Source organism: Stenella coeruleoalba (genome assembly GCF_951394435.1).
Source record: "Stenella coeruleoalba genome assembly, chromosome: 4".
NCBI lineage: Eukaryota > Metazoa > Chordata > Mammalia > Artiodactyla > Delphinidae > Stenella > Stenella coeruleoalba.
This window is the reverse complement of record NC_137149.1, coordinates 34165983-34193739: the sequence shown is the minus strand read 5'-3', so window position 1 is coordinate 34193739 and position 27757 is coordinate 34165983.

The following is a 27757-nucleotide window of genomic DNA, read 5'->3' as shown; positions in this document are numbered from 1 at the left end:
AGCTAGTCTTCAGGTAGACTGGGGACTCATGCACTCTACCTACATAAGCCATAAAAATCCTAAGCTAAGACTTTAAAGTGGCCCTTGGTTGTTAGTGCCTCAGATACATCTGGGAAGAGCAAATATAGAAACTTTCCAAAGGAAAGCACCTTAGACCCAGGACACAAAGTTTTCCCAAATAAAGTTCCAAGAAACATGAGCTCACAATAAGGGGGAAAAAAATTGCAAACACCCAAGGAAACAAGTTGTCATTAGCAAGAATCAACAGAAAAAACAAAAAACAGAATCTGACCTGCAAAGATTGTAAATAATGAATTTATAAACACATATTTATCAGTCTCATACTTTGTGCCAGACTGTCCTTGGTGCCTCGGATCAGGCATATCAGTGAGCCAAACTGAATTCCTGGCATTTTGATATTTGATATTTCTTGCCAATTGCTATTTATTATCAATGTTTAAAATGTAAGGAATGTCTCTTTGAACTTTTTAAAGAAATACTAGAGGGTGTCAAAATGACAGGTAGATTTGATAAATAAATAGAACTTGAAGAAAGAAAGATAATGATCTTGGAATTTAGAAGCTCAATGGACAGGATAAGACACAGGTTAAAAACAACCAAAGAGAGAACTCAAGTTTTTCTCCAGAATGTAGGACAAAGAGACAAAGGGATGGAGAATATGAGCAAGAGACAACAGGACATGAGGAACAGATCAGGCTCTAACACATACCCATTGAGTGTCTCGGAAGGAGAAAACGAGAGAGAAAGGGGCAATATTCCAAGAGATAATGGTTGAGAGTTTTCCAGAAGCGAAAGGGAGCAATCCTTACACTCAAACTCAACAAGTCACACCAGTATTTTTTTTTTTTAATTTGGCAGCACATAAAATTTAATGGCAGCATATTTTAAAACATTACATTTAGGTACCAAAATATTAAAAGATGGAGTGAAATTTTAACTTCTATTAAGTTGTCAAAAAGGGCAAGGCAACTGAGGCACTCAGGGCACAAGATTTAGGGAGGAATAATTTAGAGACATACAAGGGCAGGGCTGGCCCTTTCAAAACTCCGGCGGTGAGCTCCTCCTTCAACTTCGTGCCCTGGGTGTCTGTCTCATTTGCCTTACCCCTGTCCCAGCCCTCATAGACAAAAATCCGCTTTTGTGATCTAATATTTGGAATTCTCTAATTGAACATTTTAAAAAGTGAACTGAGTTATTTTTATGAAGTTTATATCTGTTTTTCAAATTTACTATGTGGTGATCTAATTTATATTCAATATACTGCACCCTTTGTAAATGTATAGTTTGTTGAATTTAACAATGTAACTACCTCCACAATCGAGATACAGATATTTCCATCATCCCAAAAAATTCTCTCATGCTCCTTTGCTGTTATCTGTCCCCACCTCTGGTCCTAGGAAATCACTGATGTGCTTCCTGTCATTACAGTTTAGATTTGACTTTTTACAATTGTATATAATGGTATCATACAGTTCTTACACTTGTTTTTAAGTAACAAGACAAAACTATCTAGAGCAGCACTTATTTCAAAATGTCACGTTATAGACATGGGTTATCTTTATTTGTAATAAATAAAAAAGTTAAATTAGATATATTCGTCACTCTGCTTTTTTCTTTTTACACTGGTTTCAGAAGTACTAGAGAGATTTTGGTGTGCTATATTAAAAAAAAAAGTGACGAAATTAATGAAACCAGAATTCTGTACAGGAATGTCTTGAAGCAAATTAGAGAATAATTATCATTTTTATACTCTTAATTCACATGTATTTAACTTGAGTATTCATTTTGTTTTATCTTTATCAAAAGTCCCATCATGGGTATAAATTAAATTTAAAAGGTATTTAAGAATAAAAAAAAAGTTTTAGCTCTACAGTAATCAAAATCAGCATGATGGCTAGAAGCATTCAACTGGGTGACCAAATCACAAGTATAATTATCTTATATCCAATGACTGCTGTGCCTGGCCACTCAATACACTCTACCAGACTCTCAAAGTGTTCAGTTTTGAAAGAAAAAAATAATCACCTCATCATTTAGGTATTTTGAAAAAGAAATTAGACGTCATTAACTTAATTTTTTATGTATCCCTGTATGGATTTTTTAAGGGAGAGTCATTACATTCAAGAATCTTTTATAAACTTACCAAATAAATAACGAATTTTTTGTACATACAAGAAGCCAAAATAGATGTCATTACCATTTCTAATGATGAGTCCCCTGTGACACTTTTACAAACCTTTGAGGATTTTCAAACCACAATTTGGGAAGTAAAAACTAATCAACGGTTACAGGCCACTTATGGGTCACTAATTACTGCATGTCACCAAGTAAAATTGCCTCTTTAGCCAGTCACACTCTTTGAAGTCTCTGCATTATTATACACCATTTATCAGCCTCTCCTTCTGCCTTATAATCCTCTCACTTTTTTTTTTTTTTTTTGCGGTACGCGGGTCTCTCACTGCTGTGGCCTCTCCCATTGCGGAGCACAGGCTCCGGACGTGCAGGCTCAGCGGCCATGGCTCACGGGCCCAGCCGCTCCGCGGCATGTGGGATCTTCCCGGACCGGGACACGAACCCGCGTCCCCTGCATCGGCAGGCAGACTCTCAACCACTGCGCCACCAGGGAAGCCCTCACTTTCTAATTAAGGCCAACATTGTATTATGTTTCTCCAACCTACCTGGCTGGTCTATCTCTGGTTCTTTACCAGTTCCTCTTCCTTCTCTTGGCCGAAACAGAGCTAAACCCTCTGCTTTTCTCCCCCAGTTCATGCTTGATTTCCTTTGCTTCATCTGCTGTGCTGATCCTGGGCTTGTTTCCCCAGTTCTACTTCATTTTGCAGACCGTGTTTCCCAGGGGTCCCTTATCAGCTGGCTTCATTTGGTTAGACCAAATGGGGGCACTGGAGGGAAAAAGGAGGCCCCTGCAGAGGCACTGAGGAAGACAGGAGGGTAAAGGATGGGAGAAGCCAGGATATTTCCCTCCCTCTCTCTTTCTGCCTTGGATGCCATCTCTGATGTCTTCACTGGAGCTGGATGGTACAAGATGGCATCACTCACATGTCTGGCAATTTATTTTGGCGGCTAGCTAGGTTCTCCTCCATGCGATGGCTCATCTCTCAGCAGACAAGACTGGACTTTTTCACAGAGTGGCAATCTGAAGTTTTCGAGAGGGCAAGACTGGAACTGCAAGACATCTTAAGGCCTATGAGTTCCAGAATTCACACAATGTCACATCCACCACGTTCTATTGGTCAAAGCGAGTTACAAGGCTGGACCTTATTCAAAGGGATAGATTTTACTTCTTGATATAAATAAACTTTACTTCTTGATTTAAATAAACTCTACTTCTTGATGAGAAGAGCAGCAATAATATATTGTAAAGGGCCTGGACACAAGGGAATGTCATCCCCTAGGGGCCATTATTGTAATGTTATACTTCACCCTGTCCCTCCAGAAACACCACCCCTATCCTAGCCACAGTTTAGGATCCTAGCCACATGCTATTTCTAATCTCTATGTTGTCCCCTATTTGTCTCCTTAGCTCCTTCATCACCTGTTTAATCAATTGATCAGATTCCTTCTGGTTTCTGTGTTGCTCGTTTGATCCGAAATGTGCATCACCTTTCTTACTTTAACAGTGAATAACTCAAATCTGAATCCAAGCTTGATCTCTCATCCAAAATCCAATCCTAAAATTCCATATTTCCACCTAGATTTCCTCTTCATCACCTAAAGCTGGCATATCCAAATTTTAAGTTCTAATCCTCTCTCCTAGACAATGACCATTGTCATTTTCTCTATACTCTGAACCGGGGTAGAATAACTACAGCCAGTGGACCAATCCACCACTGCTGGTTATATTGGAACACATTCATGCTTGTTTATTTTTGTACCATCTGTGGCTGCTTTCACAGTACAAGGGCAGAACTGAGTAGCTGCAACAGAGTCCATGTGACCTGCAAAGTTTAAAGTATTTACTATCTGGCTTTTTATGGGAAAATTTGCCAACTCCTTTTCTAAATATCTGATTCTTTTTCTTTTTCACGTACAATCAGGGAAGACGTGTTATCAATCTCAACTCAGACTCTCTTTATTTCTGGTTATTTCAATATTCTTTTAGCTCTCCCTGTCTCCAACCTCCTAACCTGTTCTACATATCTCAACTAAATTGATTGTTGCAAAATACCATTTTAATTGTCATTCACAATTCTACAGTGACTTCTTTTATGTATGATGATTACAAACACATTCTTCCATGAAATTACCTCAATTTACCCAACAAAATTTAATTTGCACTTTTGCCAAACCATCTTTTCCAATCTAGTGTTTCTTCTCTTGAGCTTAATGATCTCTTCCTTCATTCAAATTCTGTTGCACTAAAAATATAAAATTTTGTTCTAATTTTTTTGTAAACTGAGAGATAAAATTATTCAAATAGAAGAGTTGGGAAAAAGAAATAGAAAACACTTACTCATAGGTTTTTACTCAAAAGAGAAAAAGTTCACTTACACAGAAGCTAAAAATTACTTCTCTTTTCAATGTTTGTGAACAAAATCCTGAGGTCAATACAGACATTCCTGGAAATAATCTGTTAAAACATTTGAGTGCTGGAGCAATTTCCTACCAGTTTGAAAGGGCAGATTGTTAATTAGTCAGTGATTTCACAATCTAAGTGTTAACTCCTTGATAGTGTAAGATCACCCATTGTGTACATACTTACATGGAAATTGGCAAATGATGCAAATCAAGTCTTTTTTAAAGAGTTTCCCAGCACATCACTGGATGCATACATACATTCATAAAAGAGGAAGAGAGAGGACAATAATAACAATAGTAATTAGTAATAATTGATAAAAAGATACATTAGCTTAGAATTTACTATGTTCCAAACCATGTCCTAAGCACTTCACGTATATTCAGTGGTATGCTGGAGCTGCCTGGTACCTGCTTGCAGAATCTGACTATGGGTATTGCTTCCCAGCTGTGTATTCAGTGACTTCATGTTAGAAAATCCAACATGGTGGGAGTATTTACACCATGGAAATAAGCCAATACTATAAATCAGGACTTTTACCCAGAAAAGAAGTCTTTAAATATTTACCAACACATCACTGGTCCCTTTTTTTAACTGAAGAATAGTTGATGTACAGTATTATATTAGTTTTGAGTGTACAGCATAATGATTCAGTTTTTTTGCAGATTATATTCCATCATAGGTTATTACAAGATAATGGCTATAGTTCCCTGTGCTATACAGTATACCCCTGTTGCTTATCTATTGTATACGTAGTACTTTTTATCTGTTAACCCTGTATCTCTAATTTGTCCCTCTCCTTCTCCCTCTCCCTCTTGGTGACTGCAAGTTTGTTTTCTATATCTGTGACTCTGTTTCTGTTTTGCATATACATTTATTTATATTATTTTTTAGACTCCACGTATAAGTGATATCATATAATATGTCTTTGTCTGGCTTATTTCACTAAGCATAATATTCTCTAGGTCCATCCACATTGTTGCAAATGCAGAATTTCATTCTTTTTTATATTCCACTGTACATATGTATATATAATTTATACAATGGTACATATGTGTGTGTGTGTATATATATATGTATATATCTCAATATATACATTTCTTCTTAATCCAATCATTTGTTGTTGGGCACTGGGTTGCTTCCTTGTCTTGGTTATTGTAAATAGTGCTGCTATGAACATTGGGGTATGTGTATCTTTTTGAATTAGTGTTTTTGTTTTTTCCAGATATATACCCAGGAGTGGAATTGCTGGATTATATGGAAGTTCTATTTTTAGTTTTTTGAGGAAACTCCATACTGTCTATAGTGACTGTACCAATTTACATTCCCACCAATGGTATACAAGGGTCTCCTTTTCTCCATATCCTCTCCAATATTTGTTATTTGTAGACTTTTTGATAATAGTCTTTCTGACAGGTGTGAAGTGATATCTCAATGTTATTTTGATTTGCATTTCCCTAGTAATTATCCACGTTAAACATCTTTTCATGTGCCTGTTAGCCATCTGTACCTCTTCTTTGGAAAAAAAATATTTATTCAGCTCTTCTGCTCATGTTTTGATTGGGTTGTGTCTGTTTTTGATACTGAGTTGTATGACTTTGTATATTTTGAACATTAACCCTTTGTTGGCCACATCATTTGTAAAAATTTTCTCCCATTCCATAGGTTGTCTTTTAATTTTGTTGATGGTTTCCTTTTCTGTGCAAAAGCTTTTAAGTTCAATTAGGTTCCATTTGTCTATTTTTGCTTTTATTTCTTTTGCATTAGAAGACAGATCCAAAAAATATTGCTATGATTTATGTCAAAGAGTGTTCTAGGAGTTTTGTGGCTTCCATTCCTACATTTAGTTCTTTAAACCATTTTGAGCTTATTTTTGTATATGCTGTGAGGGAATGTTCTAATCGCATTGCTTTACATATGGCTGTCCAGTTTTCCCACCACCACTTGTTGAAGAGACTGTCCTTTTTCCATTGCATATTCTCACTTCTTTGTTGTAGATTAACTGACCATAGGTGTGTGAGTTTATTTCTGCGTTCTCTATTCTGTTCCATTGATTCATATGTCTGTTTTTGTGTCAATACCATGCTGTTGTGATTACTGTAAATTTGTAGTATAGTCTGAAGTCTGAGAGAGTGATACCTCCAGCTTTGTTCTATTTTCTCAAGATTGCTTTGGCAATTCTGGGTCTTCTGTGGTTCCATATCAATTTTAGGTTTATTTGTTTTTGTTCTGTGAAAAATGTCATGAGGGGTCTTCCCAGGTGGTGCAGTGGTTAAGAATCCACCTGCCAATGCAGGGGACAGGGGTTTGAGCCCTGGTCAGGGAAGATCCCACATGCTGTGGAGCAACTAAGCCCGTGCACCACAACTACTGAGCCTGCGCTCTAGAGCTCACGAGCCACAGCTACTGAAGCCCAGGTGCCCTAGAGCCCATGCTCCACAAGAGAAGCCACTGCAATAAGCCCGCACACCACAATGAAGAGTAGCCCCCACTCACCACATCTAGAGAAAGCCAGCACACAGCAACGAAGACCCAACGCACCCAAAAAATAAATAAATAAATAAGTTAAAAAAGAAAAAAGTGAACAAAAAAATTATCATGGGGTATTTTGATAGGGATTGCATTAAATCTGTAGATTATTTTGGGTAGAATGATTATTTTAATAATACTAATTTTTCCAACCCAAGAGCATGGGATTTATTTCCATTGCATCATCTTCAATTTCCTTCATCAGTGTTTTATAATTTTCAGAGTATAGGTCCTTCACCTCCTTGGTAAGTTTATTTCTAGGTATTTTATCCTTTTTTCATGTGATTTTAAACAGGATGTTTTTTTACTTTCTCTTAATGTATAGGAATGCAACAGATTTATGTAACTTAATCTTGTATCCTGAAACCTTGTTGAATTTATTTATTAGTTCTAATAGTTTTGGGGTGGAGACTTTAGGGTACTCTGTATAAAGTATCATGTCATCTGCAAATAGTGACAATTTTACCTCTTCCCTTCCAATTTGGATACATTTTATCTTTTTCTTGTCTGATTGCTGTGGCTGGGACATCCAATACTATCTTAAATAGAAGTGGTTAGAGTGGGCATCCTTGTCTTATTCCTGAATTTAGCAGGAAGGCTTTCAGCTTTTCATGGTTGAGTATTATGTTGACTGTGAGTTTGCCGTAAATGGCCTTTATTTTGTTGAGATGTGTTCTCTCTATACCCACTTTGATTAGAGTGTTTATCATGAGTGGGGGTTGAATTTTGTCAGATGCTTTTTCTGAGTCTATTGAGATGAACATGTGATTTTTAGCCTTCATTTTGTTAATGTGGTTTATTACATGGATTGATTTGTGACTATTAAACCATTCTTGTGACCCTGGAATAAATCTAAAATGTTCATGGTGTATGATCCTTTTATATACTGTTGGATTCGGTTTGCTAATATTTTTTTGAGAATTTTTACATCTATATTCATTAAAGATGTTGGCTGTAATTTTTGTGTGTGTGTGGTGTCCTTGTCTGGTTTTGGTATCAGGGTAATGGTGGCCTTGTAGAATGAATTTGGGAGCATTCCCTTCTCTTCAATTTTCTGGAACAATTTGAGAAGAATAGGTATAAGTTCTGTTTTATATGTTTGGTAGAATTCTCATGTAAAGCCATCTGGTCTTGGATTTTTGTTTGCAGGAGTTTTTTTTTTATTACAAATTCAATTTCACTTCTAGTGATCAGTCTGTTCATATTGTCTGACCACTGTTGTCTTACTGATTTTCTGTCTGGATGATCTGTCCATTGATGTCAGTGGGGTGTTAAAGTTCCCTACTATAATTGTATTACTGTCAGTTTCTCTCTTTATGTCTGTTGGTATTTGCCTTATATATTTAGGTGTTCCTATATTGGGTGTGCATATGTTAATGAGTGTAATATCCTCTTCTTGCATGAGTCACTTTATCATTATATTATGTCCTTCTTTGTCTTTTTTTATAGCTTTTGTTTTAAAATATACTTTGTTGATATGAGTATTGCTAACCCTACTTTCTTGTAATTTCTGTTGGGAATATCTTTTTCCACTCCTTCACTTTCAATCTGTTTATGTCGTTAGCCCTGAAGTGAGTTTCTTGTAGGCAGCATATTGAAGGGTCTTGTTTTTTTATCCTATCAAATAATGCTTTTTGATCAGAGCATTTAGTCCATTAACATTTAAAGTAATTATTAATAGGTATGTACTTATTGCCATTTTATTACTGGTTTTCCGATTGTTTTTGTAGTTCTTCACTGTTCAGTTCTTTTCCTTTTTGTTTCTCCCATTGCAGTTTGAGGATTTTCTTTAGTGGTATTCTTGGGTTCCTTTCTTTTTGGTTTTCGTGTACCTATTGTAGGTTTTGATTTGTGGCTACCATTGGGTTCATATATGTTGACCCATAATTATGTCTACTTGATTTAAACTAATAGTCATTTAAGTTCAAATACATTCTAAAAGACCTACGTTTTTTACTTCCCTCTACCACATTTCGTGTTTTTGCTGTCATATTTCGCATCGCCAGTCTTCTCCCTTTACTGTTTATTGTAGTTATAATTGTTTTAAAAATTTTTTTTGTCTTTTAATCTTTGTACTGGCTTATTTGAGTGACCGCCAGTCCTTACTCTACATTTACCTCTCCTATCGGCATTCTATAGATTCTTTTCTATAGATTCTTACTCGTTTTCCATGTGGAGATGACCCTTCAACGTTTCTTTTGGGGTAGGTTTATTATTGCTGAATTCTTTCATTTTTTGCTTGTCTGACAAGTTCTATATCTCTTCTTCTATTCTAAATGATAGTCTTGCTGGGTAGAGCATCCTAGGTTACAGGTTTTTACCTTTCAGCACTTTGAATATATAATGCCACTCCTTTCTGGCCTGCAAAATTTCTGCAGAGAATTCAGCTGATAGCCTTATGGGAATTCCCTTGTATCTTTGTTTTTCTCTTGCTGCCTTTAGAATTCTCTCTTTATCTCGAAATTTTGTCATTTGAATTATGATGTCTTGGTGTGGGTCTGTTCAACTTGTTTGTGACCCTCTGTGTCACAGAGGGTTTGTGACCCTCTGTGTTTCCTGTACCTGGACATCTGTTTCCTTATTTAGATTTGGGACGTTTCCAGCCATAATTTCTTCAAATACTTTTTTGATACTCTTCTCTCTCTCTTCTCTTTCTAGAACTCCTGTAATGCGAATGTTAGCATTTTTGATGTTACCCCAGAGATCTCATATGTTACACTCACTTTTGTTTTTGTTTTTTAATTTGTCTTTCTGTCTATTGTTCTGATTGGGTGATTTCCATTATTCTATCTTCCAGACCACTTATGTGTTTTTCTGTATCATTTATTTTGCTATTCATTGTTTCTAGCATATTTTTTATCTCACATATTGAATTATACGTTTTTGATTCGGTCTTCTTTATATTTTCTAGTTCCTTGTTAAAATGGTCTGGGTTGAGATCAATTCTCTTCCTTAAGTCAGGTAACATTTCTATTGCCAATATCTGGAATTCCTTGGTAAATTGTTTATTTCTGTTTCATTATTTGTTTTTTTCAAGAACTTTCTTTTCCTCTTTCAGTGGAAAGTACTTCCTCTGCCTTTTCATTTTACTTAAATTTCTCTGTCTCTATGAATTTAGGTGAAACAATTTCCTATTATGGTCTCAAAGAGATGTTCTTATGTGGGAGCATCCTTATACAAGCTACATATGCCCAATGCCTTTGGTGGGAAAGCTGGATTTGATGAGGTTGCCAGTCACATCTTTCCTCAGGGTGTGCTGTCAGCTATCACCTTGGTAGGGGGTATGGCTGGTGATTGAGGAGCTAGAGCTTGCACAGGTGTGAGGTGGGACTTCCTCTGCTCAGTGGTCATTACCACCCTGTCAGAGAAGAGTCTGCTCCCAAGTTGCTGGATCAGAAACACTAAGGGCTGGGCTCAAGGTGGCTCTATTCCCTTTAAGTTTGTGTTTTTTCTTCTCCCTACTCTGGGACATTTGTCCCAAAGGAGGGAGAGTGCTGAAGCAAGTGGGGTTCATGTGTTACAGAGGTCGGATGCTCTGCATGTGTAGGCATCCGTGGCTGTGCTCAGATACAGCCCATGGTTACAACTTTCCCCTGTCGTGGCCTCCCCAGATCTAGTGCTAGGCTGTCTCATGGAGTGAGCAGGGCCTGAGTGTTTGCTCAGCTTGGGCTAAGGCACACAGTGAGGCTGTCATGGGAATTCTGGAAGCTGCACTGCCATCAGTACTCTGGGCTGCTTCTGGGATGCCACTTGAGTAAGCATCGACATCAGCCACCGCCACTCCACCTGAGCTACACCCCAGGGCCTTGGGTTGCCTCTGCATTCCTAGGTCAGGTCTTCTTCCAGGTCCTGGATGCCCTAGATCCAGTGCCAAGCTGGTGTAGAGTGAGCAGTGCCAGGGTGTTCACTCACGTCTAACTGGGGAGTGCAGCAAGGTGGCAGCAGCTAGGGCAGACCTCTCTCCACCCTGCCTGGGGTCACGTCAGCACTCGTGCACTCCTCATAAGTGTGGGTCTAGGCTTCTCCAGCCTTTGTATCTGTCTCTGAAGTCCTCTGATCAGCCAAGGGAGCTTGTCTCCTATCCATAGGACCCCAAGACTGGGACACCCAGTTTGTGACTCGATCCCCTCACTCCCCAGGGCAAGTGTCCACCCATGCAATCTCCCTTTTCCTCTCCGTCCCTCTCAGGGGTACAGGTCCCAACCTGATACCTTTCTTCCAATCCTACCTGATTATGTGTATATCTTTCACATAAGCCTTGGTTGTAAAGGAGTCCTTCTCTCCATTTCCAGTTAGTTTTCTCTGAGAATTGTTCCACATGTAGAGGTATTTTTGATGTGTTCATGGGGGAGGTGAGCTCCATGTCCCCTTACTCTGCCATCTTGATCTCCTCCCTCTCCAGCACATTACTGGTCTTAAGCCAGACTTTTACAAGACAGAATACTCACTATTGGTCTCCTAATGTATTAAACAGTGTCCTTTCATCAGTAGGAAACCTATGCTTGAATAGAGAAAAGGGAAGGAAAAATATGGAATTGCAAAAAGTAGGGAAAGATTTGACTGTAGTACTGAGCATAAAGTGATTAACAGTAAAAGTCTGAGCTGATTTGTAGGGGAATGGGGATGATAGAGGCCCATGGGAAGTGTTAGGGTCTTGCTCCAGTTGTGGGGAGAGGGAGAGACTCTTCTCTTTTCCTCTCTAACATCAAACAAGAAGTAACTCTTCTATCCCAAAGAGGTTTTTAAATTTCCGTCCCAAAGAAAACACGTTCCACTGAGAAATTCAATAGCCAGTGAGATCACAGAGCCAGAAGCACGTGTGCTAGGGAGCTAGCCATAGTGACATCCACGACTAACAAATTAACTTCTTTATTACACCTGTGACCTCTAGCAGTACCTACAGGTAGTTTGTCGTGCAGTGGAAAGGAATAGTTGGGAGGAGTAATCTTGCTATTAGACGATCACAAATCTGCAAAGCCCTAGAGATCGTGCAGACCTTCTTTTCCATTTCAGTCTATAGGCATTGTCCCATTGGAGAGCCAACAGGTTCTTGTAGTCCTTGGTCCCCAAAGAAGACTGTACATCCTGCAGACTATTCATCTAAGATTGAGCCTAGAATATGATGCTTTTGGTGTGTTATTATGCTCTTGGGGGGTGGGAGAGAATGAAAGGAGATCTGGAGGAAGGAAAATCCCACCCTGTCAACCTAAGGAAGACAGAACTACCTAGAGGAGTCAAAGAGGCCTCATCAGAAGAAGGTTCTGTTTCATTTTATTTTTCCTTCACATTTAAAGATTTACCCAACTCACTAATGTCCTAGAAGCAAGATATAAGCATCTCAGCTCAGGGTAGACCTTGAGCTAAGAACAACAGGCCGACAGTCAGTGTTCACCTGAGAAGTGTGGGCCAAACTTCTTGGTCCTGAGACATGGTCCTGAGACATGAGCTACCATGGAAGGCCCAGATATCCATACAAGTAATTCCAGCAACTTCCAGAAGCCCTACTGGGTATTAACTAGATCAGTTATGTATCTAATATCTGATGGTACCTAATATCCTGAAATTATATTGTATCATATACTAAAGCACTAATGCCTTCCTCATTGAACACTCAGAAATATAAGAAATGTAGCTACTATGATCTCAGAAACTGAGGGAAACTTCATAGTTCTGGACGTGAGAGAAATAGACCAGCCCATTCATTCTGTAAGTAATAGGACAGGAGCTGATCTTTTTGTAAGTACACTGAGAACTGTTAGGGAAAGAAGATAAGACCAAGAAGGAAGGTCACAGTCACTCTATAAATATTTGTGGCAGTTTGAGGAATCCAATGTAATTTATGATTAATAACCCTAAAAGTCTGTAATAGATACAAATATAGATATAGATATGGATAGATATATATATTCACACAGGCACACAAGTCCTGATACAGGCAGGACTGAGACAAAAGTCTGACTACTGTTATCAGCAATCAGTTAAAAATATATATATATGACAAGACCACTACTACTGCTTCAGTTTCATGTGCAAAGTAAAAGAAAAAGTACTCATTTGTTAATTGCTGTTTCTATGAGTGATACCATCTTTGCTCTTCATTCCAAAAATAACACAGGAGTGATAATCATAATCACAAAACAATATCATAGGTCTTTATGAAATTTAAAATAGTTTCCTATGTGTTTTTCCATCTCATGATAGCTCTGTGAGAAAAGCAGGCTATCAGGGCAAACATGGTAGTGTTAAGAACAGGAAGAATGGAAAAGAAAGGAAGGGCAGAAAGGGAGAAAGGAGAGGAAGGAGAAAGGAGGGAAGGAGGGGAGAAAGCTGCCTCCCAGCTCTTCCTGAAATTGGATATCAGTCTTAATCCTAATAATATCTCCTTATATCTCCTAACAAGTGTTCCAGAGATTAAGACCTACATAGTTCTTTGAAATCCCTGATAATAATTGCTCTACAATTTCTAAGTAGTAGTATAATCATCACCAATCTTAGCTATAAAATTTCCCATAAACTCATATATAAAGTTGGGGAACTTCAGGAAAAAAACAACAGTAAGAGCACAGTAAAGCACAAAGTCAAGGGAGTTGGTTAAGACAGAAAAAAAGCAGTAAGCACTAACTTTCCCTATAGGCCTCATAATCTTTCTCCAGGAGGCACTCCGCAGCCAAGCAGTAAGCTTCCGTGAAGAACAGGGTGTGTAAAGAGACCCGGAGACCAGCCCTGGGAAGGGAAATCCCTCCCATTTTGTCCTCAGTTCAACTCCCAAGATTCCCAGGCTCACTGTGTGAGTCACAGTGCAATTGCCTACGATATGCATCTGCACGGATGCCCTCTGCTTCAGCAGGGAATTGCAAGCTCCCGCCTGCCTGTAATAAGGGGGAAAATCAGTGCAACAATGTGACCGGATGCTGAAAAGCTGGCAGCCAGAGAAAACAGTAGTGCATTTGGCTAATAGTCTTTTGCAGGGCTTTTTACTGTAAAGAACATTGGCCTCCATGGACTAAGAGAAATTCAGCATTTGCATCCCTTTCTTGAATTTGATCTCTTTGTTTCCATTTTAATAGATCGTGGGAAGTTTCCTGTGAATATGTAAACAAGCTTTGTGTTTATTTTAATCACTTTTTCCTCCTGTTTCCAGGCTCTGGACAACCCCCAGCCCTTACTTGAATTCTGGTGGTTAGAGTAGAACACAACCCATGTTGTAACCCAAGCCTTTCCTTTTGTAAGAGGAAGTGGTGAGATAAATAAAAGGATGGCATTTCCTTAAAGCAGCTGCATCTCCTATTAGCTGGCTGAAGAACTAACTCAACAAAAATTAGTCCACTGAACTAGTTTAAGAAAGAAAAGAAATCTTTGAGCTGGCTAATTTACAGCGTTGAAAACTGAATACCCACCTAAGAAAGAATCTCTCCCTTTCCTGTTAATCCTGAATATTGCACCTCTTCTTTACTTCTCAGTGAATATCTTGAAAGTGTCGCCATGTTTATTGTCTCTACTCCCTCCCACCTGATTTATTAACCCACTGTAATCAGGCTTCTGCCCTTACAACCTTACTGAATCTTATTGACACAGTGAATGTTTTTGAGTACTTACCTTATTAGATTTCTCTCTGGTAGTTCTACATGCTGACCAACTTCTCCTTTGAGAAATTTCTCTTCTTTTCTTTTCCATGATACCATGCTCTCTCTCCTGATTCTCTTACATCTCAGATCAATTCTTTTTCTTTTTTAAGGAAGCAATTATAAAATTATATAATATTCTTCAAGTAGAGAATAAAGAGTTAAGGAAACACTTTTTAATTTTTAAATCAGATCAATTCTTAGAGTTCTTTCCTAAATCCTCTTCCCCCATCCTCTTAAAAATAGATATTCTTTTGTGTTCTCCACCTCTTCTTTGATGATCTCATTTTTTTCTTATATTTTCAGTATCACCTCTGCATAATTTTCATGTCGGTATCTCTAGCCTAGACTTCCTTCCTAAGTCCTCCCCATCTCTACTGTAGCCATGATTATTACGAACAATTCTAACTCAGCTCCTGCTGCCAGACTCCCACCTCAAGTGCCTGCTGCTGCATGTCTTTCTGTGTTCTGCCCCGAGGGCCTTCTATAACGCCACAAGAGCTGGCTTGCCCACTTAAGCAAGGGTAGCCCACAATGGGGAGTCAGTAGATAAATGCTCCAGACTTCCATCCTTCAGATGGCTAATTCTTGGAGGCATTCTTTGTCTTCTCAAAATCCCTTGTTGTCCAGAGCACTGACCTGAATAAAGCACCCTGATGTTGTCTCTTCCTCCTTTACTATATCATTCTTCTTATTTGGATGCTCATGCTTTGTAAGATCGCTTCCCAAATAAATTACCTGTACCCAAGTTCTTATCTCAGAAATTGCTTTTAGGGAATCCCAATGGCATTTTGTACCAGGAATGGTCATGGAAGGAGACCCTCAAAATGAGATTCTATGGTTGGAATCTCCTTTTAGTTGATACTAATAATACAATTTCTGGTGGGGAGCAGGATGGGTAAGACCCAGCATGAAGTAGCATTCAATTACTAAGACTCCCACCCATAGTGAAAATGATGAAATATAGAGGAAAGGAAAAGCATTGCACTCAGTGATACGGGGTGATGGTAATTGAATGGCTTTTGTTAAACGTCTTCAAAGCCTTGAGAAAATAGAATAGAATATGGAGTAGAAATAAAATAGCAGAATCACATCAGCTCTCAACTCAGTGCACACTGGAAGATCAGAAAGCTTCTATGGAAGGGTTCAAAAAGACCTTCACTCCTACAGTCAGAGGGTAGTCTTTGCTGAAAATCAGGCCAAAGAGCTAAACCTTATGAAGAGACTGGATGTACAAGGTTGAGAGATCTCCTAAGCCGAAGACACAACCATGATAGAAAAGTAGTGGAATCCTAGACTTGATATGGAGACATCTGGGTGGATTCATTTAAGAAGATTGAACCGCCAAGTTCTTCTGGAGCTTCCAGACTAGCTGAAGCAGCTCCTTCCCTTTGGTAGAGCAGAGTGTCCCTTACCTGAAGATTTTGTAAAGACCTCACCTGAGGCAGATGCCTAGAAAGATGATGTTGCCTCCTCAAGACCCAACATACCCCTTATAATGCACAAACCAGTAACTATGGTCATGACCCTATTCACTGAGTAGGGAAATACAGTCCCTGCACCAGAAAAAAATAGCTTTTTTACAACAACAACAACAAAGTACTACTAGCCTATATGTATTAGCAGGACTTGGAAAAATACGTTTGGAAGTGAATTTTGAGGGTTAAGATTGGGAGGCAGTATATAAACCTGAAAAAGGGAGATTTGTTGACACTGAAGTACTCTTCCAGGACTCAGGATTTAATATCTTGGCAAGAACACTGGAACCCCATCCTAACATAGAGCTGGGATGCCTTCTTGAAGCTTAGTCACAATTATGGCTTATAAAGGTAGAGATAATGTAACTGCAATGGCAGAGTATTGAAAAAGAATTTGGAAGGCTCCAGAAAGAGGGAAAGAAAACTCACACTAACCATGTTCCACAGGAGGGCCCAGAGGATACACCCTTTGCTAAGACAAAAAAGAATAAACTTTTTTTATAAGATTCTGTTATATCTTTGAGAATTTCAGTGGTAACTCTTCTCTGTAAGCCAGGGTAGATAGTAGGAACTGATGCCATGGTGGAATTCATTTCCATTGGGCCAATGGGGATGATAGAATTCCAAAAAAACAGAGACCAGGTTGTTGCATTTAATAGTCAGAGGCAAGGTGAAAGTAATTACCCTAATGGACCTCAAAACCAGAATGGCAATCAGGGTGCCTTGACCATGGTGTTCCTAGAAGTAATGCAGATGTCTGTCGGTCTACAGAGAAAAGTCAAGGACTGGTGAACAGAGAGCTGATGTCAGCGTCCACAGTGGAAAATCACAATATACTCAGTTGATTTTCATCAGGGGTGCCAAGAAGATTCAATGAGGATAGAGCAGTCTTTTCAACAATAGTGCTGGGGCAATGGACTATCCACATGTAAAAGAACGGATTTGGACCCTTCCTCACACCGTACATAAAAATCAACCCAAAATTGGTCATAGACCTAAAGAGCTAAACTATAAAACTCTCAGAGAAAACATGAGTAGATCTTCATGACCCTGGGTTAGGCAACTTCTTAGATATGACATCAAAAACACAAGGGATAAAAGAAAAAACATAAGTTGGACTTTATTTAAAAAAAAAAAAAGCTTTTGTTCCTCAAATGTCACCATAAAGAAAATGAAAAGATAGGCTTCCCTGCTGGTGCAGTGATTAAGAATCTACCAGCCAGTGCAGGGGACATGGGTTCGAGCCCTGGCCTGGGAAGATCCCACATGCCGCGGAGCAGCTAGGCCCATGTGCCACAACTACTGAGCCCGCACTCTACAGCCCAGGAGCCACAACTACTGAGCCCACGTGCCTAGAGTCCATGCTCCGCAACAAGAAAAGCCACCACAAGGAGAAGCCCATGCACCCCCACAAAGAGTAGCCCCTACTCTCTGCAACTAGAGAAGGCCCACATGCAGCAATGAAGACCCAATGCAGCCAAAAATAAAATCAATTAATTAATTAAATAAATTTATTTTTTAAAAAAGGAAAAGGAAAAGTCAATTGTGATTGTTAATTTTATATGTCAACTTGTTAACAGGCTTTGGTGCTCTGTTTTTTGGTCAAACACTGATCTACATATTGCTGTAAGAGTATTTTTTAGATGTAATTAAAATATTTAAATCAGTAGACTTTGAGTAAAGCAGATTACCCTCCATAATGTGGATGGGTCTTATCCAATCAGTTGAATGTCTTAAGAGAAAAGACTGAGCTCCCTGGAAAAAGCAGGTATTCTGCCTCCAGACTGCTTTCATATAGCAACATACAGAATATTACGATGTCGGCTCCTGCCAGAATTTTCAGCCTGCCAACAGATTTCAGACTTGCCCCCTCAATTGTGTGAACAAATTCCTTAAAAGATCTCTCTCTCTCTGTCTCTCTCTCTGTCTCTCTGTCTCTCTGTCTCTGTCTCTGTCTGTCTGTCTGTCTGTCTCTCTCTCTCTCTATATATATATATATATACACACGATTTTTAATTTTGTATATATATATATTTTTTCTCAATATGTATTTCTCTGGGAAACACTAACACCTACAGAATGAAAAACCCATTTGCATATTATGTATCTGATAAGAGACTACTTTTATCTAGAATATATTTTAAAACACAATTCAGTAGTAAAGAGACAAATAACCTAACTTTAAAATGAACAAAAGTTTTCCATAGACATTTCTTCATAAAATATACATGGGCATTCATGAAAAGAAGCACACTATCCCTAGTCATTAGGAAAATGCAAATCAAAACCACAAGAAGATAGCACTTCATATTCACTAGGATAACTAAAATCAAGACGTAAGACAATATGAAATGTTGGGAAGAATGTAGGAAATTGTAACCCTCATACATTGTTGTGGGAATGTAAAATTACTTAACTACTTTGGAAACGAATTTGGCAGTTAACTGTTTAATGTTAAACACAGAGTTTTTATATAATTCGTTCCTACTTATGGACCCATGTAAAATGAAAACATATGTCCAAACAAAAACTTGTACATGAATATTTATAGAACATTATTTGTATTAACCAAAAATGCAAACAACACAAATGTCCATCAACTAATATGTATGTGACATATCCATACAATAGAATATTATTTGGCAGAAAAAAAAGGAATGAAATTCTTATACATGCTATGATTCTGATGACCCTTGAAAACATTGTGCTAAATGAAAGAAGCCAATAACAACAGACCAAATATTGTATGATTCTGTTTATATACAATGTCCATAACAGTCAAATCTGTAGAGACGGAAAGTTGATGAGTTGTTGCCCAAGACTGTGTAAGGCAGCAGAAAGAGAAGGGCAAGGAATGGGGAATGATTGTTGATAGGGATCAGGTTTCTTTTTGGGGTGATGAAAATGTTCTAAAATTAGTTTATAGTGATGGTAATAAACTCTGTAAATACACTAAAAAAAACACAACAACTTTGAATTATAAATTTAAATGGGTAAATTTTGTGGTATGTAAATTATATCTCAATAAAGCTGTTTTTTAAAAAGAAAAAAGAAAATAAGAAAATAAATCCTTCATTGGCTTCTGTCTTTTCTTATTTCATTTTCCCATTCTCTTGTCATAATTTCCTCTGATCATCTCCCAAACAAACAACTTCACACAAATCCTTTGTTCATTGTATATTTTCTGGGAAAATTAAAATGACAGTAGGCCTCCTTGGATTTCGGAGGCAGCATATCCACACTTGAGAATACTATTCTGACCCATATTGGAGTACTGAAGAAGGCTGAAAATTTTGAGTGGGCTCAGGGAAAGATGGGACTCAGCAATAAGTCCTGGCTATGAAGCAAGCTTCCCCACCACAAGCTTCCCTAAGACCCAGAAGACCCAATAGTAAAGCTACATATACCTTTATATGTAGCCAGATAGCTAGATAAAGCTACATATACCATGGTAGAAAAGAATGCTTTGTGGGGTCTCTGCAAACCTCAATAGAAGACTCTCAGCACAGAGCCCTCTAGTTTGCAGCCATACCTTCTGCAGTAGAGACTGAATCATGCACCGTGGCACATCAAGTGCTTATGCAACAAGATCTTTCCAACTTGACCTGGATATTGTGAGAGCCACCAAATTTTGTAAGGTGGATGTTAATTGCACATCTCCAATCAATGGATATAGTACACTGGGAGTAAGGCGTCAATAGGTCTAGAGTATATAAGTAAATTACGTGACTGTGAGGCCATGATCCCTCTATCAGTTACCCCTATTGGACAAGTGCATCAATGACTCTCCTTCAACAAACAAATATGTTCTGACTGAGTCCTCCTCATCACAGACAAAGAGAAATATTAGACCTGTTCACAGTCAGCCCAATATGTTGGTGTGAGACAAAAAGGCCTGCACTACACTGCAGCTCCACTTGTGGACAAGTTTGTCCCTAAGGGACAATAAGGAAGGGAAATGCTGTTTGGCAGAGCTTTGATCAGAATATTTAGTTGCTCACTTTCTATGGATGGACAAGTGGCCTGAGCAGGGGTATATAGAGACTCCTGTGCAGTAGATTACTATTACTGAGAGCTAATAGTAGGATTGGCAGTGGATTAAAATTACTAAGAAGTAATAATAGGGTTGACCACTCACCATCACTGCCAATAACGTGCTAGCAAAATTTGTGCTATTGTACCCTGTGGTCTTAGGCTTTGTTGGATGAGAGGTCTTAACTCCAAAAGGAGGGATGGGTGATATTAGGGAATTCCTCCAACAGGCAACATTGTAAGTATTCCACTGAACCTGAAACTATAGTTCCTCATGTCAATGGACCAACTGGCAAAAAAAAAAATACTCTACTGAGGAGAACACTCAAACTTGATTCTCTGGAGGAGTTATAGTTGTTACAAAATAGAGATAAAGAGGCCTTGTATCTGCAGCTTGGAGTGCTCACCATAGTCTATTATAGTGCTTCCATGCTTAGTGATAACAGCTAACTGGCAATTGAGGCAATCAGAGCCTCACAAGGGCAAAGTAACCAAGGACTCAGGCCCCTCAACCCAACCAGGCAAGCAACCTAGACCAGCTTAAGTGTTGACTGAGGGTTATAAAAACCTAGTACCAGGGCTTCCCTGGTGGCGCAGTGGTTGAGACTCCGCCTGCCGATACAGGGGACACGGGTTCATGCCCCGGTCTGGGAGGATCCCACATGCCGCAGAGCAGCTGGGACCGTGAGCCATGGCTGCTGAGCCTGCGCGTCCGGAGCCTGTGTTCCGCAACAGGAGAGGCCACACCAGTGGGAGGCCTGCGTACCGCAAAAAAACAAAAACAAACAAACAGACAAAAAAACCTAGTACCAGAAGTAGAAGAGGCAGAAGATTAAAATCAGTTACAGTCTGAGGACCACCGAAACAACAGAGACTGTCGCTTGTACTTCTAATTCACCTGAGCATCTTCCTGCCTTCCATCACAGTGCCTTCTCTAACACAACAGGAAGTCCCCTGGCTGACAGAACTGTGGTGCAGTTCACACCTCTGGAGGCTTCCTTCACCTCCACTCATCCAAGGAATTCCTACATCTAGTTGATTCTACTTCCCAAGAATCTGTTGAATCTATCATTTGAACTGTATCTCAACTGGTCCCCATGACTGCAGCCTTACAAATTCCAAACTTTCTTCTCTACTGCCAAGACAAGCTTTTGAAAAGCAAGTTATGTCTCTGCTCTTCTTTAAATCTTTCAATGGCTTCAGGTCAACTACAAGTTAAGGACTAAGCTCCTTAGCCAGGTATCTAAGACCCTGGATGGTCTTTCTTTCTTCTAGCCTTGTTTCCTGTCATTTTTTTACCCCTAAGCCATTTCACTCTCTAGAAATACCAAGTAGCTTAAGCTTCCAGACACCCTGTAGTAGGCAATTACTATCCATTCTCCCTTCTGGAAACCATATTCTAGGTTATCTCCAGGGGACCAGCATCTCCCCCTTTCCCAAATTAATTGCTTGCAATTGGACCATAGTTATTGTCCCAGGAATAGGCACTGCCCAATCAGAGCCAGTGAATCATGATGAGATTTATTTTTTCAGGGATCCTGGGAAAGGAAACTTTCCTATTAGACACAAACCCAGGAATTATGTAACCTCTGGATCTACTGGCAGCCATCTGGACACCACAGGGGATAGCCGTAAGAATAAAGCCAACACAGAGGAAGCAAAGTGAATAATGGAGAGAAAATAATTGGATACTGATAACCTCATCTGAGACCCTGTGTACAGCCCAAACAGAAGCCAGATCTATTCTAGGTTGTTCATGTGTATGAACCAGGGCCTTCCATTTTTAGCTTAAGATTCAGATTTTCTGTTTTGGGCCATTAAATGTGTCCTAACTGATACATATATACTGTTTCACGTGTCTGTACACTTGTGCATGTAGTTTCCTCAACCTAAAATGCCTTATTTAAATACCTTGGTTAAATGTTATCTTCTCTTGGCAGTTTTTCCTAATTATCCAGAATGTGGTCTTCACCTCGTTCACTGTGCTCTCTCTGTACATGAATATGCTACTATTGAATTTGTCCCCATATATTATATGCATAGTTAATGTGTAGGTCTCTCCCACTAGACTATTAATTCTATCTGTTTCTTGAAAGAGAATTTTTTTTTCAACTAGCCCAATGACAGGCACATAGCAAACACTTGCATTTATATATTGCTGCATAGCAAAACTTCCCCAAACTCAGTGGCTTAAAGCATCAAAGATTTATATTTTCTCTTTATTCTGTGGCTTTACCAGATAGTTCTTCTGTTTCATGTAGTGTTAAGTGGGGCACAAGGACAAGTGGAAGATACCAAATGGCTTCTTTCACATAACTGTCAGTTTACAACCAGGAACTCATCTGGGGTTGTCAGCCAGAGCACTTGGTTCTCCTTCACAGGATCCTCTCCATGGGGCTACTTGGGCTTCCTCACAGCATGGTGGCTGCATTCCAAGTAACAAAAGCAGCAGCTGAAGATATTTTTTAAAATTTATTTATTAAGCTATAGTTGATTTATAATATTCTGTTAGTTTCAGGTGTACAGCTTCAGTTTCTTTTCCCTTATAGATTGTTACAAGATATTGAATATTATATGTTATACAGTAAATCCTTGTTGTTTATCTGTTTTATATATAGTGGTGTGTATCTATTAATTCCATACTTCTAATTTATCTCTCCCTCTTCCCTTTCCCCCTTGGTAACCATAAGTTTGTTTTCTATGTCTGTGAGTCTGTTTCTATTTTGTAAATAAGTTGATTCGGATTTTTTTTAGATTCCAAGTATAAGTGATATCATATAATATTTGTCTTTCTCTGCCTGATTTACTTTACTTAGTATGATAATCTCTAGGTCTATCCATGTTGCTGCAAATGGCAATGTTTCATTCTTTTTTTTATTGTGTGTGTATATGCACACACACACACACACACGTATGTGTATATATACACATACGTACCACATCATCTTTATCCATCCATCTGTTGATGGACATTTAGGTTGCTTCCATGTCTTGGCTATTGTAAATAGTAGCAGCTGAAGATATTTTAAAGCTCAACTTCACAAGTTATACAGCATCATTTCTGTCAATATCATTGAACAAAATTGTCACAGGCCAACCAAGATTCAAGGGAAAGAGAAACAGATTCCATCTCTTGATGGATAAGATTATATTGCAAACTAGCATTTAATGTGGCGAATATTGTTGCAGCCATCTCTGAAAACAAAATAAAACAATCCACTGCAGCACTTAATAATCTCTAAATGCATGAATGAGAAAATGAATGAATATAGTATTGTTACCCTTTATTCCTGTCACTCATCTCATTCCACCACCTTTGTATTTAAGGTTTTATGGTGGCACAATCCTCTTGTTGGAATACTCATATTTTCTTTTAATAAGAGCTTCTAAAATTTTCAGCTCATAAGATCAGGATTTAGGTGGGTTCATATAGTTTTTCTCTAATATTCTCTTGGTGGAAAATAAAAACCTCTTTTAAGCCTGTGTCACAGGAATGTATTGTGTGTGTGTGTGTGTGTGTGTGTGTGTGTGTGTGTGTGTGTGTATTTGCTGATTCTGTATCTTCAACGGACCTAGAATGCTTTAATATTCTGACTCAAATTTTTAATTCCTGAGTTTTAAGTCTTATGTCTAATTTTAATCACATTATATAATACACAGTCCAATAATATTTAATAAATGTGAGAAGGTGATAATTTGGCTTGTGCCAGATTCTTGAGTCTTTAATAATAAGGCAAAGGGGTTTCTTACCCTGCATCCAAGTCTATGCTACAAAACTCCATGAAGAATGTAGAAATGACTACTCAGCATAGATCGACATTATATTTTTTCATGTGCAATAATAAAACAGACACTGTGAAAATACTCAATGTTAGATGCTACGTGAACATTGCTAAAGTCCCCACAAGTCCCTTCTATCCAATGAGCTTCTTTTAAGACCAGACGGCCACAGTCACAGGGCTTTTGATTCAGTTAGTCATTTCCTGAGGACACATCTCTATGGTTTGTCCTTTTCAGTACAGTTCCTCTTACTCCCCTTTCTTCTCTTATTTATCAGAGTTTGATCTAACCTCTATTTTGACTTGAGTGTTCCAAGACCTCATCATATCTTGCTGGCTGTATATCTTTATAAATTGCCTCACTTGAGTTTTTGCCATAGTGTCTACCCACACCAGCTTCTACTTTGGTCCTTCCATTCCTTTTGTTTCTTTTAGTTTGCCTCATAATCCAAGCCCTAAGCAGCAAAACAAATTCTTTGTTTCTGACATTCTTGAATCAGAAATATTAGCAACTATATGCACCATCACTTGCCCTGGAGCCACCAAACCAGGCACAATTCCTATGGCTAAATCTGTGGATACAACTATTTGGAGCTTGGCATATACATTTTCACAATATCTATGGTTAGGTTCTGTGCATCACAGAAATTCTAACCAACCCATGATGCAGCTAAAAACCTACTATACAAGAGTTGAATTTTAAGTCCCAGGTATATTTGAATCTTAAGTTACTGAGAACCCTGAAGATGGGAAACCAGAGGAAGAACAGCTTTTATAGTAGCCCAGGAAGATGGTTCCCATGACAGCAGCTGTCTGTGTATCATGTGTAGTCATCCAGAAAGCATGTTTCAAGCATAAGCTGGAATTTATTTTCTGAATACCCAAAATGTCACATCTGTCCTTCATTTGTCCTAGTAGGTGAGCTTATGTAATCAGGGAAATCATACTAGTTCTCTGTTTTAGAAATTTTATGAAAACATCTTGGGCTTCCCTGGTGGCACAGTGGTTAAGAATCCGCCTGCCAGTGCAGGGGACACAGGTTCGAGCCCTGGTCCAGGAAGATCCCATGTGGCCACGGAGCAACTAAGTGCATGCGCCACAACTACTGAGCCTGCGCTCTAGAGCCCACGAGCCACAACTACTGAGCCCACGTGCCACAATTACTTAGCCCACCCAGCTAGAGCCCATGCTCTGCAATAAGAGAAGCCACCGCAATGAGAAGCCCGTGTGCCACAATGAAGAGTAGCCCCCACTCTCTGCAACTAGACAAAGCCAGCAGCAACAAAGACCCAACACAGCCAAAAATAAATAAATAAATAAAATAAATTTATTAAACAAAGAAAACATCTTGTAAAATGTAAGGAACAAGGAGTTATTTTCTGTCGTAGGCCTGTTCTACCAGGTGTTACATGTAATTTGTGTTTCCTAATCTTTATTCCTGGTTGAAACACCAAATAACGTAATAATGGTTGATGTTGAGTATGGACTTCTTGATGCTGCCTGAAACCTCACCAGAGGCTAACTCCATCTCCTTCTTTTCACGGGCTGGCCACTGGAAAAATGATACTGTACCTGGTGCTAACTAACTAATGAATAAAAGGAAAGAAGGGACAAGGACATAAAATTGCTAGATCTAAAAAAAAAATTGAGGTACACCAGGAAATGAAGTCACCAATGTTAGGGAATAAATCCTATGCCATCTTACCATCAGGATGCCAGCAGAGGGTTGATTCCTATTCCTGGAAGTACAGTGAGAAAATCAGTGCTGGCGCCAGCAGGGCTGGACAGTAGTGACAGGTTAAGAAGAGTCTAGGGAGTTCTGAAGGGCTAAGAGAGCTTTTGGAACTTTCTCTGAGAATTTAAAAAAAATTAAAGTCATAAATCTCTTCAGTAAATTATAAGTAGTTGGAAAATCTACTTTAAGCAAATCCATAAATATGAAAATTGTCTCACTTGATCCAAAGGAAGATACTAAGTCAAATGCCAGGAGTGAGATATATAATTCCTTAGCCAGGAACCAAGAGTAAGGAGAAAAAGCCTTGTGCTTTCAAATAAACACCCCCCAACAGGCTCAAACAGACACAGCAACTGAGTCCCCAAAACATCTATAGAGATGAGATGTTTGATAGAGAACAACACGTTACCTGTCTTTCATAAACACACAGAGGAGAATTTTACAAATATGCAGGTCAGGAACAAAATGTGTTCCAAAATGCATCTGTAAATCAGTTGAAGTTAAAACATATTTTTCACACTAAATCCATAGTTCAGGTTCTCAGAAGAATTTGAAAAATTCTACTTAAAACCATGCAGTTGAAAATCGGGACCATTCAAATGATGAGTACAACGACCCAAGTTCTTTGAGTCTTAAGCTGCAGTGAGCACCAAAGTTGGGGACCAGAGGAAGAGCAGCTTCCATAGTAGCCCAGGAAGATAGTTCCTATGGCAACAAACATATTTATATATGTGCCATTCATAAGTCAAGAATCATCAAGATGTATAGCAGAGTATTCATGTTATCCAAATCCCAAGTTAACATATATCAACCTAAGTTTTTTCAATTTCATTTACAAATAAAAAAATGTTTTTCATCCTATTTTAAATAAAACTGCTTCACATTCAGAGTTTTCATTCACTTTTTCTATCTCGATCTGTATTTTCCTTTCTAAGATGAAAATATGGAGCTTTTATTCTGGCAGTAGTTTTCCTCCGTGTTCCAGGGACCCCCTGATAAGACCCCTCATATAACACCTGTCACCCTTTAAACAAAAGAAACCATTAGCCTTTGTCTACCACTTCCTCACAGAGGTTTTTACTGCTGTCTTCTTTATCACCTGTCCCTTGAGAAACAGTTCCTGCCAACTTGAAACCGCTGCTCATTTGAATTTAGTGAACTGCTTAATGCTTGTGTTAGGGTATATCCCTGGCCTTTGCCACGGACAACAAACTCACAATTCGATGCTCTTCAACAATAAATCTTCTCAACCAAATGTGGTCCTACCTTACATGTTTAGAATCACACATAAGTTTCCCTATTGAATTTATGATGGACATGTGGTATGCTTCTGGAATTTTAATAATGTCTAGACCATAAAAGAAGGTTATATTTGGCATTCTCCTCTCCTATTACTCTCTTTTCCTGTGTCTATCCAAGTCTTTTTTCCAGAAACGTGCTCAGCCATGCACTCTTCCTGAGCTTCACTCTTACACTTCATTTTTCAAGCAAGACACGCTATTGAGATAAGGTCTTGGCTGACTTACATTCTGGCCCAGCAGCTGTAATTAAGTGCTGTGTAGTCTATCCCCCAAAACAGTAGGGGGAATTTTATTAGAGACGCCAGTGGGTTTTGTATAAGTAGTCATTCTAAGTTGTTAGTGACCATTCTCATTCCCCAGATTGCCAGGAAAAATTATGTGTTAGTGTCAAACCTAGCTCAAGGTAAGCCTTCAAGTCCCTAGCCAGTCTCAGGAGGCCCTGTGCCTCTTCTCTCTTGAGGTATTCTTCATCTGTTAGCCAACACGTAGCTGAGAAGGAGGCAGACAGAAGCACAACCTCATGAAATTTAGCCCAGTTCTTCCAACTTTTTAAGTATCATTTCCTGTTTGCCTTAAATTTAACAGAGGGTCACTATGGTGTCATACATTATTCAGCAAGTATGTTATACTACAGTTCGTCTTTCCAGAGGTGTCTGAAACATTCAAGACTTAAGTCATCAGCTCAAAATTTGTTCTGTTGTTAGGTCAACTCCAATTGATAATTTA